Genomic DNA, 17,906 nt, shown 5'->3' on the forward strand with positions numbered 1-17,906 from the left:
TTATCAACGTGCAATTTAATCTGAAACTCTCTCCCATAAATGATGTAGCAAAACTGATCTTAAAAGACGGAAAACAACATTTTCATACAGTGACTTTTATCAACAGTCAGCTGCTTTGTTTCTAACGCTCTGTGTGGTTGTGTCAGATTTGATGATGGTGTTTTTTCCCGGCAGAGAAGCTAAAAAAAAAAAAAAACAAACCTACACACACACAGTTAATGCACATGTGTGTGTTTAGGAGCCACTAGAGACCTTTCTGATGGTAAAACTAAATGAGTTGGCTCTCCTGTGATGTTACACTTCAATCTCGAAGTTACTAATGACATTGCTTCTACCATGACTAACTACCATCTGTTGCTTTTCATCATCTTGAACTTTGTTGTCCTTCTCTGACACAGGATACACAAAATAATGAAGCTGAATTATATTAAACTGCTTTTTTCTCCCTTTCCCTAAAAGACAGAAGTATTAGAGCACATTTTCTATCAATTACATTTTGAAATTGCTTTGGAAAACAAGATATGATTCATTCTGCATATGCCTAGCACATGTATAAATTGTTAATCACCACTCTTGGAGGATGTTCAGAAAATAGTTTTCTTTTTTTTTCTTTTTTTTTGCACATAAATGACACGAAGGGCCCGGTCATGCTGTTTCCAACACAAATCTTCCAGGCGGATTGAGATCCCAAATGTTTGCTGGCTCTGTCACAGAGCTGATCTGAACCTTCCTCAAGATGGAGCAGTGGTCTTTCTTCGCATTGCTTCCAAGTAGTTTGGATTTATGGATTGAGAAATGTGGGAATTTGCAGTAGAGGTAATGGGTTTCTAGACCTTTGGCGAGTTGGATAAGATCAGTGGATAAGATCGGCTTCACCGATCTCCCAAAACTAAGGAAAATCAGTGCTGATTTGTCAGTGCACTTCTATCCAGTTTTTATAAAAATTCCTTATATGTCAAGTGTGACTTCAAAGAAATCTGACTTTGTAATTTAACCCCTCGAAATTGGGCCTCTGTCTCTAAAAAAATCCAGCCCTTTCTGAAGCGTTCAGGAAACAACAACGTTTTTACCTGTGATTTTAACTGCATCTCTTAGGTAACAGAAACCACCACAATTGCAAAATTGTGTTTTTTTCGACATTAGCAGAATATCCACAAAATTTGGGTGGAAACTCATCTAATGAGTCCTGTTTCTGCACACATGGCTTTTGTTTCTTTTTGTTTGAGGCTTTGGGTTTTCTGTTCTGATGCCTTGTTGTGTTTCATTTCCTAACTTGACGTTTCCCTTCACATTTTACCTAAGATTCCTGACACAACTAACTTTGAACAACCAACCAACACTGTGCATTGATTTACTTCTTCTTCTGTGGGTTTTAGAAACCTTTCCACATCCCTTGTTGTAGTTTGCTCTTCTTGCGGTCCTCAAGCACTCTTTCGTTCTCTAGTCACCCACTTCCATATTTAGACATGTGCAAATATTTGTGCGTTTGCCATTTTCTCAAGTATCCTAAAAGTTCAACTTTAGCTGCATGCTCTCACCGCTTTGCTTTCCTCCAAATATCTTAAGTCCCTAAAAAAAAAAAAAAAAAGGTTTTCTTGCGTGCGCAGACGGTGAATGCTCCCCTGCTGTAGCTCCTTGAGCCCATGGCCTCTACTTTACCTCTCTGACTCACAGCCTTCTTGTCTGCCTTCAGAGTTTTTTTGCGGTTTTTGGGGTGGCTGCTGCTCAGGAGGAAGAGCGGCCATCTGGCAGTTAGAAGATTAGGGTTGGATTCCTGCTTCCCCACTTTATATGTCAAAGCGTCCTTGAGCAACAGACCGAACCAGATACCGCACTCAATCCGTCGATCAGTCTGTGCCGGCGTGTCTGCGAGCGACTGGATAGCATGTCGGAGGAACACGAGAAAACAACTTTTGCATATCCGAAATCCCACTGGAATGTGTGTTGGGTCTTAAGTCAGTCAGTGCGGAAAAGTGACAAATAAACCAGATACCAAAACAAGCTTGTATAGATAAAACATTCTTTCAAAACAGCTTCAGAGTCTGTAGTTTAGTCCTTTTACATACCTTGTCAGTTTGGGACTCTCACCTCCCACCTCATTAGGGCGAAGGGGTTGTGATTTGGGAATATGTTGAGTTCAAGTCTCAGACTCAAGTCATACAAAAACACCAAAACCAAAATATTTTGGTTTTTTTTTAACCACACTCTAAAGACTCTAATATTTTTAGTGAGACCTCAAGTCCAAGCAAATTGTTATTTCAAGTAATTGAGGGAAAAAGTAATCTGGTAGCCATGCCACAGGCCAAAGCACTGAATGGGACACACTTTCTGATTTACAGATGTGGGCTAATAATGGTTCATATCAGTGTGAGCTCAGAGTTTACTCAAACTGAATTTTTTTGAACCACCATTGACCGTCTTGCCTGAAGTTATTGACAACTATGTAGATAAATTAATTGTACTCTTGCTTTCCAGCATCCAGCAGGTCTATTCTCAAACAGATAGAGCTCAAATAGATAGCACTATCTATATGAGTAAATCACAGCTAAAATACGAAAAAAAATTTAATACATATTCTTATCATTTCCTGAATGTTTTTCTTTTCCCCAGATGGTTTAGATTTCAGGTTGCTCTGTAAAAAAAAAAAAAAAGGTAAAGTGATAAAAAAAAATACAGAGGAAATGTCTTGAAAGAATAGGAACAAGCTTTGAAAAATTTATTTGATTTCCCGGTAATTGTCTTTTGTCCACGCGCAGCCACAAGCACTCCAAGAAGACAAACATCTCCTTGTTCCAACTTCAGACGGCGGAGAGGTAGAGTCTGTGCCGCGCCTCTCAGCGTTCACAAAGACTCTCTCGTAAGTCTGACGTGTTATGGCTGAGCCGAATCTTTTAGAATCATGCTGCTTTTCTTCTCCACGCGGGGTTTTATTGCTCTGATCAGTCACACTGTACGCCGGTGATTCTGTCGTGAAACATTCTGCGGCGCATGAATACTTTAAAATGGTAATAAAGCGAGCATTTATGATAGCTGCAATTACGGCGACCCACTCCCCATGCAGCCTTCCACTTAAATTACTTATAATTATCACCATGTCGACACATTGGTGCTGTATTATGGATGAAGGGAGATCATCAGCTGCAGTATTTTTATTGCGTTTTGGAAGTATTGCCTGGCATTGAGGCAAAGAATACCGAGTGGAGAACCGATCTTCATGGGCAGCAATACAGATTTCCATACATGCAGGAAGAAAATCTACACTAATTTTTATTGCTAGGATATTGATGTGTTTTAATTACAGAAACCTTATGAAGACAGTTTGAATATGTGTGATAAACTTTCTTTACCCCCACAATATATTAAATATAGCCACTTCATCAGGAGCAATTAAAGCTCATTTACGAGAATTATATAGGTAACTGGAATGGATATCTGCATTATGCTCCAGTGACCTTTAATATGCAACTTAGAAGGGCAAAGCTCTGCATTGTACAGTGTATTAACAGAGGAAACTTGAAAACTTTTAGTTGGTGAATTAACTAGGTTCAGATTAATGTGACAGAGATTTGCATATTTGAATACTTTATAAATATCTATTACACCCAACTCAGCTGTACTTTCATGTTTTGTCACAGTACACATTTTTGGAGGTTTTTAAGTGAAAGGCCAACACAAAGTAGAGCTTAAATTTGAAATGAAAGGAAACTGATGACCGTTTTCAATTAGTTTTTAAATAAATAAAAATCTCAGTTCTCATTGGACCGTAGTTTTTGTTTGTTCCTGCTCTTGAACATATATGCATCACCTTTTCAACAAAATCTTGATTTATTGTTGCATTGAGTTGTATTATTTCTTCTTTGTGAATTTTTCTAGATCTCTGTTTCCCTGGATCCTGGTGTATTCTGTTAATCATGTTAATGTCACAATCTGTAGTATTTAGAGTTTCTGGATATTCTAATTGTACCGGACGAGCCCCCAATATGATACAGACTTTATGTGATCACACAGGACACACAACATATGGAGTCAAGACCAGATTATGTTTTTAACAGAGAGGTTTGGTTAAACGCAAGTCTGGACACAAAGTGGTACTGGGAGTCTTGGCAAATTAAACAACAGAGTGGGAGGAGTCACAAAGCAGTCAGCACTTGGCAGTCCGATTCAGGCTCATCGTACCTAAAGACCTCACCCTGCAACCAAAAAACTGGAAAACCCAGCACAGCCTAAGACTCTCAGACCAAAACGTCAAACAACAAGTTAGCTTTCAGGAACAAAAGATGACATCTATTAAAACTGGAGCAGGAGCGAGGCTCAGCGCAAAGCGAATAGGCAGATGCTCGTCTGAACTCCCTCGCTCGCCTGGTGGGTGGAGCTTGTTTCTTTTAAACCCCTTCCAGCCAATCAGCTTCAAGGAGAAAGCACAACAATTAATGAGGTGCTCATTCACAAAAATGACACAGGGACACATCACATTTTCTGCTGTTTGCCATTGTTATATTACTCGTTGTTTTCTGTGTTCTCTGATGTTCTTACTTTGTCTTCAGTGTTTTCAGCCGACTATTGTCCCCAGATGTCTCTCATCTGCTCACTAAATCTTGCAGCTTGTTGTGAATGTTTGTTTGAATTAATTAATTAAGACTACTGGTTAAGTGGAGACATTTGTCTACAGTTGTATACTACATTCACATAGCATTCTGTCATAAATCTTGGTTTCTCCAAGTGATTTAAATGTGCTAACCTCTGTACAGAACGTTAGAATATGAAGTTCTGTACACATCACAACAAAACTTGCATTCAGACTGTTAAAAACCTTTACAATGACACAAAGGTAGAACCAGCCTTGGTTATGCAATTTGTAAGCACGATATAAATATGGGCAGATATTCAAGGCAGCTGTTCCATGGTGCACAAAACCGAGTACCAGCTGACCTCGTTCTCACAGTGTTATCAACTGTCCTTTTTCACAACACTATTTGAGATGAATAAATACACCTCATTTGGTTTATGTAACATCCAGGGCTGTTCCACTGATGCTTTCCCTCTTTTGTGTGGGACACAAAAACACTAGAACAGCTGCATCTAAACATTAAATACCTGCTGAGACTTTTAAAAATTTGAAGGTGAAACAATGCACCGAAGCACTCCATGCAAAATGAACTGAAATATTTTAGATGTTTAGATGTAACACTTTAATATGAACAGAAGGAGCTTTGGTTGTTACAGAGTGACAATAAAAATTCTGTTATAGGAAATCAAGACCTTAACTTAAGATAAAGGTGTTGTTACTCAAAACCTTTGTATAACTGGGACTTAAAGTTATACAGTGTATAACTTTAAGTTATACATTAAAGTTATACATTAAAGTTATAAATTTTGCAAATTGCAGTTAACTTTGCATTAGGTTGGTCTGTGGCTCAATTTTTTAATTTCCAAGTTCATTTTATATTAGGACACTTAATAGGATATATTAGGTTGAGTAGTGTCCTAATATAAGCTGTTTAAACCCTGCTATGCAATCATATGTAATTAAAGTACTACAAGAATATGTAATTGTAGAACTATAGCAAATGACATAAGCTAAATCTATTTAAAAAATAAGCAATTCATTTGTACTCTAAGTCTAACAATCTTAGTTTTTCAATTTTGTGTAAACTGGAGAGGGAGAATGAGGAGGAAGTTGAGCTGTAATTCAGTAATTATAGAAATTTAACACGTATGCATCTGCTTTTGCTTGGAGAATTTGGAAGTCTTTGCTCTTGTTCACACCTAAAAGGGTAACGGTGAGCATAATTCTAAAGGTCTCCACAAGAAGACATTTGGATTCATTGCATTCTGACACTTTGTTTTAAATGTAATTTCCTGCTCTAAAAAGTTCTGTATTCATGTATGAAATTCCACACAAGACTTGGTAATTAAATTTAGGGTGCAATTACTTTTCACATTAACGACGTTAATAGTTTGTATGCGCAGTTTCACCAGATGTTTGCTAATTGCTGCTGGCTAGTCTGAAGGAGCTGAGTGAGGAAGTTCCACTTCGTGAGGCAGAAACTTGGAAACTGCAGCGCCGAGGAGGTAAAGGTGGAGCTAGGTCCACCCAGGTGTTTTGCACAACTGAATGGTTGCCATTGGGAGATTAAAGGACTTCTCAAACATGGATGGAATAATCAATACAACAATCCAGGTATGTTTTTAATGGGGGATTAACATAACATGTTCTTCAGCTCAAAACAGTTGATTTTACATAACACTGCCCCTTTAATGGGTGTTCGTCCCATGAATTGTGACAAAAAATATGTTTTCAGTAGCAGTTTCCATAGATGAAAGCTAGGCAGACAAGTGCACAGCCTGTGTGGGAGGATTATGAGTGGAAGGTACAGCCTATTGCTTTCTAATAACATCCTCTAATCTCTTGCCAGCTGCCCTTGAGGGTGTCCACCCAGAAAACATTGCAACTTCTCACCTTCAATAAAGCGCCTCCTCCCTGCCTCCGCTTCATCCTTTCCTAGGTAGGGGGAGGGGAAGTGGGCCGGTGCATACCCCACTCCATCACCGAGATTAGACCAGGGTTGGGCCCTCTAGTTGGCTGCGCAGGAGAAACCCATTTTTATCCCTTACATTGTCAGATGGAATTAGCTGTACACAACCCCAACCTTTCAGCTGAACCTCGGCCCMATTACGAGCCGCGACACTGTCAGTATAGTTTTCCATTTTCCCAGAAACCCCTCTCAGCTCCCGCTCCCCACCCCCAATTCAGTACATTCTGTCCACTCCTTTTCACCCACGGTAGCCGCGGAAGGCCACAATGTGAAATGTTGAAATCATTTGTCCTTTAGTGTCAGCCGTTGGAATCACAGAACAGGTGGGGTACAGCATCCATCAGGTTTGGCGGGGCTAACCTTTAATCCCTTAGCAATATACTGTTCTTCCAAATACAGCCGCTTCTGTAGTTTTCATTCAGAACACTTTCATCTCCTATTACTCTGATCCGTCCGTCACAAGTTCACAGGGCTCGCCTTTTAAACCCTGTCATCATTTGTATTCTTTCAGCTTCTTCCTCCCTCTCTGCTCCTGGATGCCGCATAATAGGTTTTGTGCTTTTATAGTGTCGTTGGGTTTCTTTTTCCAATTAGTGTGGAGTCATTTCTCCAGAACTAATCTCAGAGCTCTGCATATAGTTGGCTCCCCCATCTTTGATTTAACGCTTGGCGTGAATCACGCCGGGGGAGATGGAGGTACAGCCATGTTGGAGAGTCCCCACAGGTCCACAATGTGTTCACCTCCTGATTGCCCACCCTTCCAGGTTTAGTGCTGGTTTATGAAGCATGATATGAAATAAAACCCTTAGCACCCCCCACGCACCCACCCAGTAGATATTGGTAACACAACTTGAAGTCAACTCAAGGACTGCGTGTTCAGGGTTGAGGGCTCCTGAAGATGTGTTTGAGACAAAAAGGGAGGAGGGAGGAACGACAGGAATATTAATTTGGGGAAACAACTGTAGAGGGAGTTCCAGGGAAAGGCGACCGTAGAGGAATCGCTGTGTCACAAGGCCAAGGCATGTGGAGCCAATCATGCAGAGACATTGTTCAATGACACGATGGGTCTTGCTGAAGCTGAGGAGAGAAAAACGAGAGCCTCACATGAAGCAACCAATACAAACAGCGACATTAACCTTGTCCCGTCTTGTCATGTTATATTCACAACCTTCATTGTGTTTTATTGGCAATTTGTGGCAGACTGATGCAAAGGAGTGCATAACTGTGAAGCAGATGGAAATAGACGCTTTTTTGTTCAAATCTTTGCACCTATTTATTGATTTTTTCCGGGGAACGTAACTCCAAAATGGAGTGTTAAAGAATGTTGTTTTGTTGTATCCTGCTTTCACACCCCACAGCCAATTGGTAATATTGCAGATGCCCATTGTCTTCCTGTCCACAGGTGGTCAGTCCAATCTCTTTGATATTAGAAAGTCAATAGGATGTGACTCTCCAACGTGACGCTGTGTGGAATCCTCCGAGACTAGACTGTCACTAGATTGTAAACCGTTCCCCCATTTGAGAGAGGAAAGGACTTTGTGCCACTTTATATATACTGTAATTCCAGTAAATAAATGAGAAATGTTGCATTTTTCAGGCACTGTTGTGTGATTTATCCCTCTGGAAACAACTTCTTTAAAACAGTCAATCATTCCAAAGCAGCGATTTTAGGATTAGCACTCTGGTTTTGGGATCAGAGTTTATAATCAGCCAATCGGCTTCGGGCCAAAATCATCTGGTCTTGGACTAGCCTTTGAAATGATCTCAATTGAATTCAGTTCAGTTGAACTGCCCATTCACAGATTTGTCTGTAGAGCATAACTAAATTATTGAACATTAATAAATTTGGGAAGACAAAATACCTAAAGACAGAGTTACTTTTCATGCTATTGGGTGGCATTTGCAAAGCAGCCAATCCTAGAGAGCCATTTACTGCCCTTGGTTCTAATAAGCYATAACCCAGAGATAAGAGATAAAGAAGATTGTAGACATTGGCTTGTGTGGCAGAGTCAAGACAGTTCCCACTGTGTGCATAGATGTATAATAAGTAGTTTGAACTGTTAACATGAGCACTTATAAGCACTTAAGAGAGACAATCTTAAGTATTTGAGGATTTCAGCTTATTTCCTGGCTGTTGTGTTTTCAAACTCCTACGAATGTCTACATCTCAAGCCAAATGAGAATCTGACAGGATTTGAAAATGAACTTTAACAGAGAAATCAGCAGAAAAATGTTTTTTTAAACAAAATTTAGTCTCTCATTCAAAGCTGATACAGTATTGACTCAGAAGTTTAATAGCAACATTAAACATCCTTCCACTTCCCAGACATTGAAAGTAAAATCCTACACCTTTTGTGTTTTTTGCCATTATTTTGGCTTTAAGTATAAACCCCAACAGCAAAAACAGAGCCCATTAGTATGTGCAATGTTTATTATCACCGATGTTTAAAAGGTAATGAATACATTAATTGTGTCTGGTCATGGCAAATACAGGTCTCCTTCAATCCCCAGCTTTCCTCGCAATCTCTTCATTTATGGTTGATATTAAAACCCGTTGGGGTAGAAAACATTCAAAATGCAAATTGTTAACCAACCAGCTCACTCCAAACACACTTAGCGTACACACACACACACACACACATGCACACACACAGAGCACTCTATTTATCAGAAACACCTAACATGATTAGATAGGGGACCGGTGCTGAAAAATCAATTTTTGTTGATTCAGAACACAAAAGGAAAAACCCAGAATGCATAGCAACAATTCATTATTTATTAAGCACCTGTCACAAGAGCTAATATCAGATAAGCCACTGATCTGAACGCAGTACTATGCTAGTCATACTTAATTCAAAATGCACYTCTAGGACATTGTTTTTTTCCCCCGTCATCAGTTAGGTCATTTTAAAGGCAATCTTCTCAGAATATCGTCGGCCAAAGACGTTGCCATGTTGCAGTGGCATGCCGTGGGGTCAGGGCCTTCTACAGACATCAGCTATACCTGAACAATACACACGYTGTGCAGGACAATGCAAAAACTATGCACCACACCAAGTCACAGGTATCCAGTAATGTACAAATATATAAAAATACATCAATAAAAGCAACAATGCAGCCTAACAATGCACATATCAAGCAATATGTCAGCATTTTAACAAATTACACAGGCAACAGTGTACATAACTGAAAATCCAATAATTTWGCAAACCTTTTCTATGTTCTCCAGTTAAACTCAACATCAATCTGTACTGTTCAAATAGCATGTGTAAAAAACTAAAAGAAAAAAAATAAGTAAAGTTTGTATGAGAATGTAATAGTAACTCTCACCCATTACTATCTGTTCTGTCTCTGTTAATCAATAGTTTTTATCATACACACAATCTAGATTTGATTTGACCCCAAATTATATTTTTTCCCTTGGCTATCTGCAAGTTTGGAGCTTTGCAAACCAACTTTATTGTAAGTGCATTTTAATGATAACATCAACAATGTGACTCCTGAYGTATAAAGTTGAASTSAAAAATTATTTCAGTAAAACAAAAAATACACATAAAAATCGGTCTTTCTTGTCTGCATTAAAAATAAATATCTAATTTTATTTTAACAAAAAAGCATTTCTTGACTTAAGTACATACTTGTCAAATAAGGAACATTTTCAGCCGTCCTACCTGCCCAGTTCAAATACGGGAGACTTGACTGACATGCTTCAGTATCATAAACAAATAATTGCTTTATATAAACAACTGTGCACTTCTTGACTTCCTAAACAAATACTTCCTTCATTTTACAAAAAATAAGTCTCTCTTCACTTTGTTAAACATACCTTTTTTTGCGAATTCTTTCTTCAGATACGCAGAAAAAGCTCCTCTGTGAGACARCTCGGCATTTGCAGTAGTGGGGATTCGGTTTATTACGGCAAGAATGGAAGGTGAGTCAACTGTGTTCAAGGGCAGCATTTCTTCTCCTACCGTCCGACCAACTTTTTAAACTCTCCATCTCTAACTGGTTTCAACCAAAGTCCAGCGTTGTTTGCGTGGCGGGGGGAACCTTCTGTCGCAGTTCTCTGCGTTGAACCTCCTCTATCAGCCTGACTGTCCTGTGCTGCGACTCCAAATGTTTCTTCAGACTTAAAGTCGTGTTTTTGAAGGTAGGCTGAACTTTCCCRCCAGCACAGAAGGTACAGTGAACCTTGATATTGTCATCCTTCGCYGACAAAAACTCCAAATACTTCCTGTTTTTCCAACAAAGTGCATATCTGTCTCCTCCCTCAGTTGTTTACCTTTCTGTGCTATCACAGGTGCTTTGTAACGTGTTACATCACTGTCTGTGACAGATGTGGATACCCTGATGCCACCCTTGGTGACCGGTTTTGGCGAACAGCTTTTTGATCTGATATTTTCTCTATCGAGCTGCATACAGACTGCAGATAATACGCAAGGCTGTCTTATTGCCATTTTTGAGGATCAGAATGTAGCCCATTCTCTGTTCTGCCTTTGCCTGTGTGACAGGGACTCTCATGTCTCATGGTTGTCTTTCTCACAGAGTGGAAGTCTGCCTTGCCTCCTTCTAAGTGTTGGCTAAATAACATGGTTTCATGTTTATATCACGGAAACATACTCTACACTTTCAGTGATAATGTTCCTGTCAGTGTGTCAGTTATGTTTGGGTTTTTTCTGTGTTCTCTTGCTTTGTTTAGGGTTTACTTTTTGTTCCCTGTAGTTTCCCWGGTCCCCAGTTTCTCTTATCCATATGTGTCTCCCGTTGATTAGTAATTGCCTTCACCTGTTTCCCTTGTTTTTTAAGTCTGCAGGATCCTCGTTTGATCTTTCCAGTGTTCGAATGAGTTGGAGTGGAGTAGCTCCGAGTCGAGTTTAGTTCTATGGAAGTAAGTTCTGTTCCTTTTGATGATTTTTGAGTTCTGACGAAGCTGTACCACCAAGCTTAACTGCTGCTCTGTGGGTGCTAATATGAGAAATATAAACAAGGCATCACGCCGCGCCGCCTGCCTGAAACTTTGTCCAAAGCAACAACACCACACACCATGACAGTTCCCAGAAATGTTAGGACTTGGGGAAGGGAGTATGGGCTTCCTCGAGCATTTGAGCAGTTCCTCTCATGTAAGTCACCAATAGTGGCAGCCTCACTCTGACTCGGGAGTTGCTGACCTTACTTTCGCAAAGAGAAAACGTCTCACGTTGTGTAAATTTCCAATATTGCAGCATGAATTCTGCAAGCATCGATCCACAGACGACATCTTCCAAAGCCTCCTGTCAGTTGATGTTGGACTCACCTTGCCACAGAGGAGATTCACTGCAGTGGTGAAGCACTACTTTCAGCTGATCTGAAGACTGAACTGAATGTTTTCTGATGAATAGGACTCTTAGGACTCTTGTACCGTATGACGGTATTGACTGGTAATAGTGCTTACCCTTAAATTATTGGTTAAGCGTTCATCCAGTAAATTGGATAAGGTGCTGTATTCCACAAACACCACAGTACCACCCAAACGTAGGATTGTATACTGTACAATTTCTCATTAACAATGTTGTTTAACATCCCAGGAGACAAATCCTATACCGCATCTAAAATCTCCCAAAGTGCATAGTTAGATTCTGTACTTGAATTACTTAATTATAGAGTAATGTGTTTTTCCTGTTCTGTCAAAGGCTGCAGAAGAGCCTTTTCACAGTCTGGTAGTCCTGAGTACCGTCTGCAGATATTCCTCGGAGGCTGTCGCGGCATAACTCTTTTTGTGTAGGTCGAGTGGTGGCTTCACCTCGGAGGTGAGACTGCGAGCAGAAAAATCTGTAAATCACAGACTGCTCCTTGTAAAACCTAATTACTGAAAGCTATGTAATACGTAAAGGTGACCTGGATGAACAAATCAGCATTTTTATCACCTCCTCCCTCCTAACACCTGGAGTCTGGCAGCCTTCTCCACATCTCGGCCCTCTTGCTGCTTCCAGACCTGCTTACTTTGTCTTTTCCCTTCAGCTAAGACAAGAATCCTTAGAAACTGGCATAAATAAGGAGGAGTTAGATAATTTGATAGTCACTGTAACCTTGAGTGTGTTTACATGAAAATCTTTTTTTTAAGTTCACTGTGATCTAGTTTTTAAATTATTATTTAAAAAAAACAATTATTTATATTTGTGCTGAAATATTATACCAATAATTATTGAAGAAGATGCAATATTATGATAACCAGAATGGCTGCATGGTGGCGCAGTTGGTGGCACTACAGTAAATGTAAAAGTAGTTTACTTCTCGAGGAAAATCCCAACATTTTCTGCCATTCTGCTCTTTATAGAGTGAGACGAGTCTAAGAACATTATAGCTGCTTTATTAGGTTATCTGCTTGGGTTGCCAGCCTGTAGTTGGCTCCTGGACAGACAGGCCAGGTGTAGTTTAAAAAAAAAAGGTGCATATGGTTGGAGTGTGGGAGGGTGCCAAGTCCTGCTGGAAAATGAAATCAGCATCTACGTAAAACCACTCAGGCACGAAAACATCAAATCGCCACTGGCTGTGGAAATGAGACGTGCCTCTCCACTCTTCCTCCAGTTGCTCCTCCTGTTTCGAATTGGAGTCTGCCTATGTGGGTTGGTAGTTTGTTAATGGCAGCGGAGGACGTCGATGAAACCATTGAGTCCATGTTGGTCACGCTTCCAAATACTGAACAATCAAAGTCAGAGCAAGAGGAATATTTAAGACAAATTCATCCTGGCAAAGATGTGATGGCCTCACATACAAGGAACTTTACAAATGGATCCTATGTCTTGAATTTGTTTCTGTGTTTTGGCTCTTAAATCAGCTGCCATCCTTCCTTGATGAAAGTTTCCCAAAATCTTGAGTGCATTTTCCTTCAGGATCTAAAAGCAGGTGTTACTCCTGTTGCCTGTGTACCTTTTCCTCCCACGCTTTTTGCTTCCACTAAACATCCCATTCATGTTTAGTGGGATGTTTCTGAGCAGCTAGTTACTTTAGCACTKATCATTTGTAGCTTACCCTCTTTGTAGATGGTCATACTGATCATCAATCCCCGTGATTGGATAGGCCACGACCTAAAATTTCTTTGTTAGAAATCATCACATTCTGATGTTAAATATAATAATTTACAGAGTTGGACCTGAACTAGGGAGATCAATTGATCTCAATGTTCAGCACCATAAATAAAAAAGCTAAACGAGCCAAAATAAACAGGAAATGCGTGAAAGCTGTATCGATGTAACATCTGCGACAGAAGCATTACCTAAGTGTCCACTTGCATCCACGGCAGCTGGATCAGGAGCAGTCACTTAGCAGCTCCTCCTGACCTTAGCTGCCACGTTAGCATGCATGAGCAATCTGCATCCCTGACGCTTTGATGTGCCGCCGTCTCTCCTTCTCCATCCACGCGTGAGCGACTTAGAGATTTCCTGCCGAGGTCAATCACACTGAAGTGTGGGCTGATTCACTGTGACGATCAGCTCTCTCTCTCTCTCTCACCGCATCTTAGGGATGTTAAAAATTCAGCCTTACCTGTACCTTACCCGGGTCCAATCACCTTGGCTGTGAGCGGCGAGGTCTGAGCGTGGCTGACACTGCTCCCAGGACAGCAAATCAAAGAGATGTAGATTGAAGCCAGCGGTTTGCAGAGAGGTTCCCCCCACCCAACCCTCCTGGTCATTTAGCACTCACCGCTACAGTGTCAGTCAGGGGAGGACCCTGTCAGACAGTGGGGAGCGGACTCAGAGCTCCTTTCTTTCATCGACGAACCAAGTCATAGGCGAGTCATTAAAAGGCCACCTGTTCTCCTTCTCCGTTCCAGCCTTGAAGTACCGATCCCTCCAAACATCTAATACTCAGAAAGCATGTGCACRCTCGAGCACATCTGCGCACTTGTACATAAGCAGCGCTCCACACCATCAGACACATGCCTCTGGTTAAGGTGATGATGCACAACATATGGTGCTCGAGATCCGCCTAAACCCCTCGCGGGGAACACTGCGCAATCCATAGGATTAGTGTGGGAGAGGCTCATACAATGGGAATTGTCAGATTTAGGCTTTTGGCCAACACTGGCGAGCTAATGGCCTCCTTCAGAGGTTTAATTAGTTTTTCTGAGGCAAACTTTGCCAGCTATAGGAACAATGATATAATGGTGCAGCCGTGTATTAGGTCAATGTTGAATAGTTAATAAAGCTGCAGTGATTATTGCATCTCAGAAGTGAGGACGTGCTCTCTGTTGATAGCAGTGGTTGGACGGACACCGTGGACAGAAAAATGAAGCGTTATAGATATGGCCAAGATACTCAGAAAYGCTCCTGAGGCAATTCTGGAGCAGTGAGCAGGGAAGCGCGCTGCGTAGGGTTGTTAAAATCCTCAGATATATTACACTCATTTCAACTCTATATTTTATTCTGGCTCTACACTAGAATAGCTTTTCATGATTCAAAGCTTGAAAAAAAATCCCTTACATTTTTCATACTGCCTATTAAACACCAATCTGTTATGTGGTGCAATTTAAAGGACAAAAATGAAGGATTTGGGCGGGCTTGGTGAAGCTTTCTTTGCCAAAGCCAGCTATTTCTCCTGCAATGACGATGCTGAGAACTGATAAAGGAGTTGACGAGGTGACACAGCAGCCAGGTGCGGCTTTGCTAGTAAGATGCTGACACACTAATGCTGGCATTTTAGTAGGAGACAAAAAGACAACTAATGTTGTATGCTAACACTAATGCTAACGTTTTAATAGGAGACAAAAAGACAACTAATGTTGTATGCTAACACTAATGCTAACGTTTTAATAGGAGACAAAAAGACAACTAATGTTGTATGCTAACACTAATGCTAACGTTTTAATAGGAGACAAAAAGACAACTAATGTTGTATGCTAACACTAATGCTAACGTTTTAGTGAGACCAAAAAGAAGACTATTCCTTCAGTGTGGTCACGAAGCGTGTTTTGTTTACAGTAATTTGTTCCTGAAACCAGTTTTTGCAGCCATTATTACACAAGTTTATTTACTAGGGTAAACGGTTAACCAAATATTTACAGTAAAACAKACTCTGGTACTTTTTGTTTGTCAGGAACATTTGGATGGAGCTGTGTGGAGGGGCTAGACATTTTGAGCTGATTAAATGTTAGCATTTTAATTCAGTCAAGTCAGTTTCAATTAGTTTACTTCTACTTTAACTTTAATAGTAATTGATTAATAATAAAATGTTCTGTCTTAGAACAGAAGTGGTGTAAAACTCTTAAATGTTACATTGAAAAAAGGATTTACTCACTCTTTCAAAACAAACGGCTGTTAATAGATATGAACAATTTATAAATATTTTCAAGTGTGCTCTCAGTTATAWGTTTCACCAAAAATATGCAAGCATTTTCATTACACTACGCAGATAAMATTCACATTTAAGTCACAGGTAGATGCTAACATTTAAATTCATGGTCGAATGAACTTAAAAATCAAGTTGATSGTTCTAGTAACTTGTATGAATGCTGCGCAGTCGAGAGGCTGATTTGAGTCCATCTGTCAGAAGATATACCTCCGCTGATTCCCAAAGAACCTGGGAGAAAGATGAATTTTTGCACCAACATTAGACAGATTTTCCTCTTGGTGACACTTATTAAAGGTCAAAACTTCACGGCTTTAAAGGCCAGCAGTCAAAATGACAAGAGGTGGATGAAGCTTCATATTACCTACTAACCCAGGGGATTCCTCCCATTTGCCTGTGAAATGTAAAGACTTGATTGCAAAATGTTATCACTGATTACACACACACACACACACACACACACGCACACACACACACACACACACACACACACGCACATACCATTTCAAATAAGTCTTAGAATCATCTAAGAGTGTCACTACCCTTTCTGGTTCCTCATCCTTAAGACTTACACGACGAGGTTTCCTTGGCATCACTGGTGGCGATCAAACCTGTGAGCACGGGGGCCGGGGTCACATCTGGCTCTGCCTGGATGGGGATGTGTGCGATCGGATGGAGTTGGCGAAGCATCACACGACAGCCTCTGCGCACAAAGGGAGGGCAGGGGCAGGGGGTGTGCAACGAGGCACAGCGGGTGAGACGTGTGCAGATGGTTGATAACKCCACCGCAGTTTCTCCTTTGCGTCCTTTCGCTTAAATAAGTTGGTATTTAAGCTATGTATGCCTTCTTTTTTACTTTCTGGCTTTGATTTAGTCAAACACCACTTGCACGAGCAACTTAAGTACTTAAGTACTTTCACAAACGTGAGCATCTTTCTCTGCCCGCCACACACAGATTCCTTACAATTCGCATGCCTGAGATCAACTTAATATGGAGAAGGAAGAAGAAGAAGTTGTGAAACTAGCATGAGAACATGCTCTTTAATGGTGTGGGCAATAAAGTGCAGCTGTGCCCGTTTGTTTTTGTTCCCGCCTGGCTGCCCGCCGCTTGTGGGAAGATYCATGTCAKGCTGTACTAGGAAGAGAACGGGTTTGTTTAGAGATCTYGTTTTTGCTTTGTGGACAATGACCGGTCTTTACTTCTGTGGCATCTTCTTGATAGCAAAACACACAAAGGTTAATGGTGTCAGAATAAACAGGCAGCTGTGGAGGATAAAGCAGAGGCTGTTGTTGGTCATGTTGCCATAGAGCTTCTGGCCGTSTCGTCTACCTCCACTCATCATGGGTATGAATACTGTATCATGTTGATTAAACATGAAGTTACTTTTCTAGGGTGGAACGATTACGTGAGTGTTAAGAAATTGGTGAATATCCCCCTAATCAGAATTATACACACAGTGCTTTACAATGGATTACAGGTTTCCTCTGATTTGGCATCATTGTCACTGCAAATGTTTCAGATCATCAGSCAAACTTAAATACCAGACAAAACTAATCTGATGAAATGGTTCCATCGGTTTGTCAGRTATGATGAAAGCAGCCATGCTTACCACCGTGTTTGAAATCCGGTTTGTGCTAAACCAGATGTAACRGGTAACAGACCTTCCCAAAAGACGAGTCACTGACGTGCTTTTGGAAGTCATTTCAGAAGGTTTAACACGGTTCCATGTTTTCTCCACTATGGCTTACTGGAATCCCCAAGACKTAGAAACGGCTTTGGATTCTTTTCCAGATGACAGAGGTGAAYAAATTAGTTTCTTGAATTCTTCAAAATTGTTTCTTCAATCTGCTCCAGGTTCTATTTAATTCATGGCCATCCCAAGTTTGGCCCTCGAAATGATTTTYATTATATGAAAGAAACAGWTTTGGTTCCTCTGTCTATGTGGTTGATGAATGTAGATACAGTTCAAACAGCATATTTGGGTTACAAATTTCATCGATGCAGAACCTTTAAAAAAAACAGATGTAGACAAATAAAAATCAGCC

The sequence above is a fragment of the Poecilia reticulata genome, linkage group LG21, assembly GCF_000633615.1.
Source record: "Poecilia reticulata strain Guanapo linkage group LG21, Guppy_female_1.0+MT, whole genome shotgun sequence".
In the NCBI taxonomy this organism is placed as follows: domain Eukaryota; kingdom Metazoa; phylum Chordata; class Actinopteri; order Cyprinodontiformes; family Poeciliidae; genus Poecilia; species Poecilia reticulata.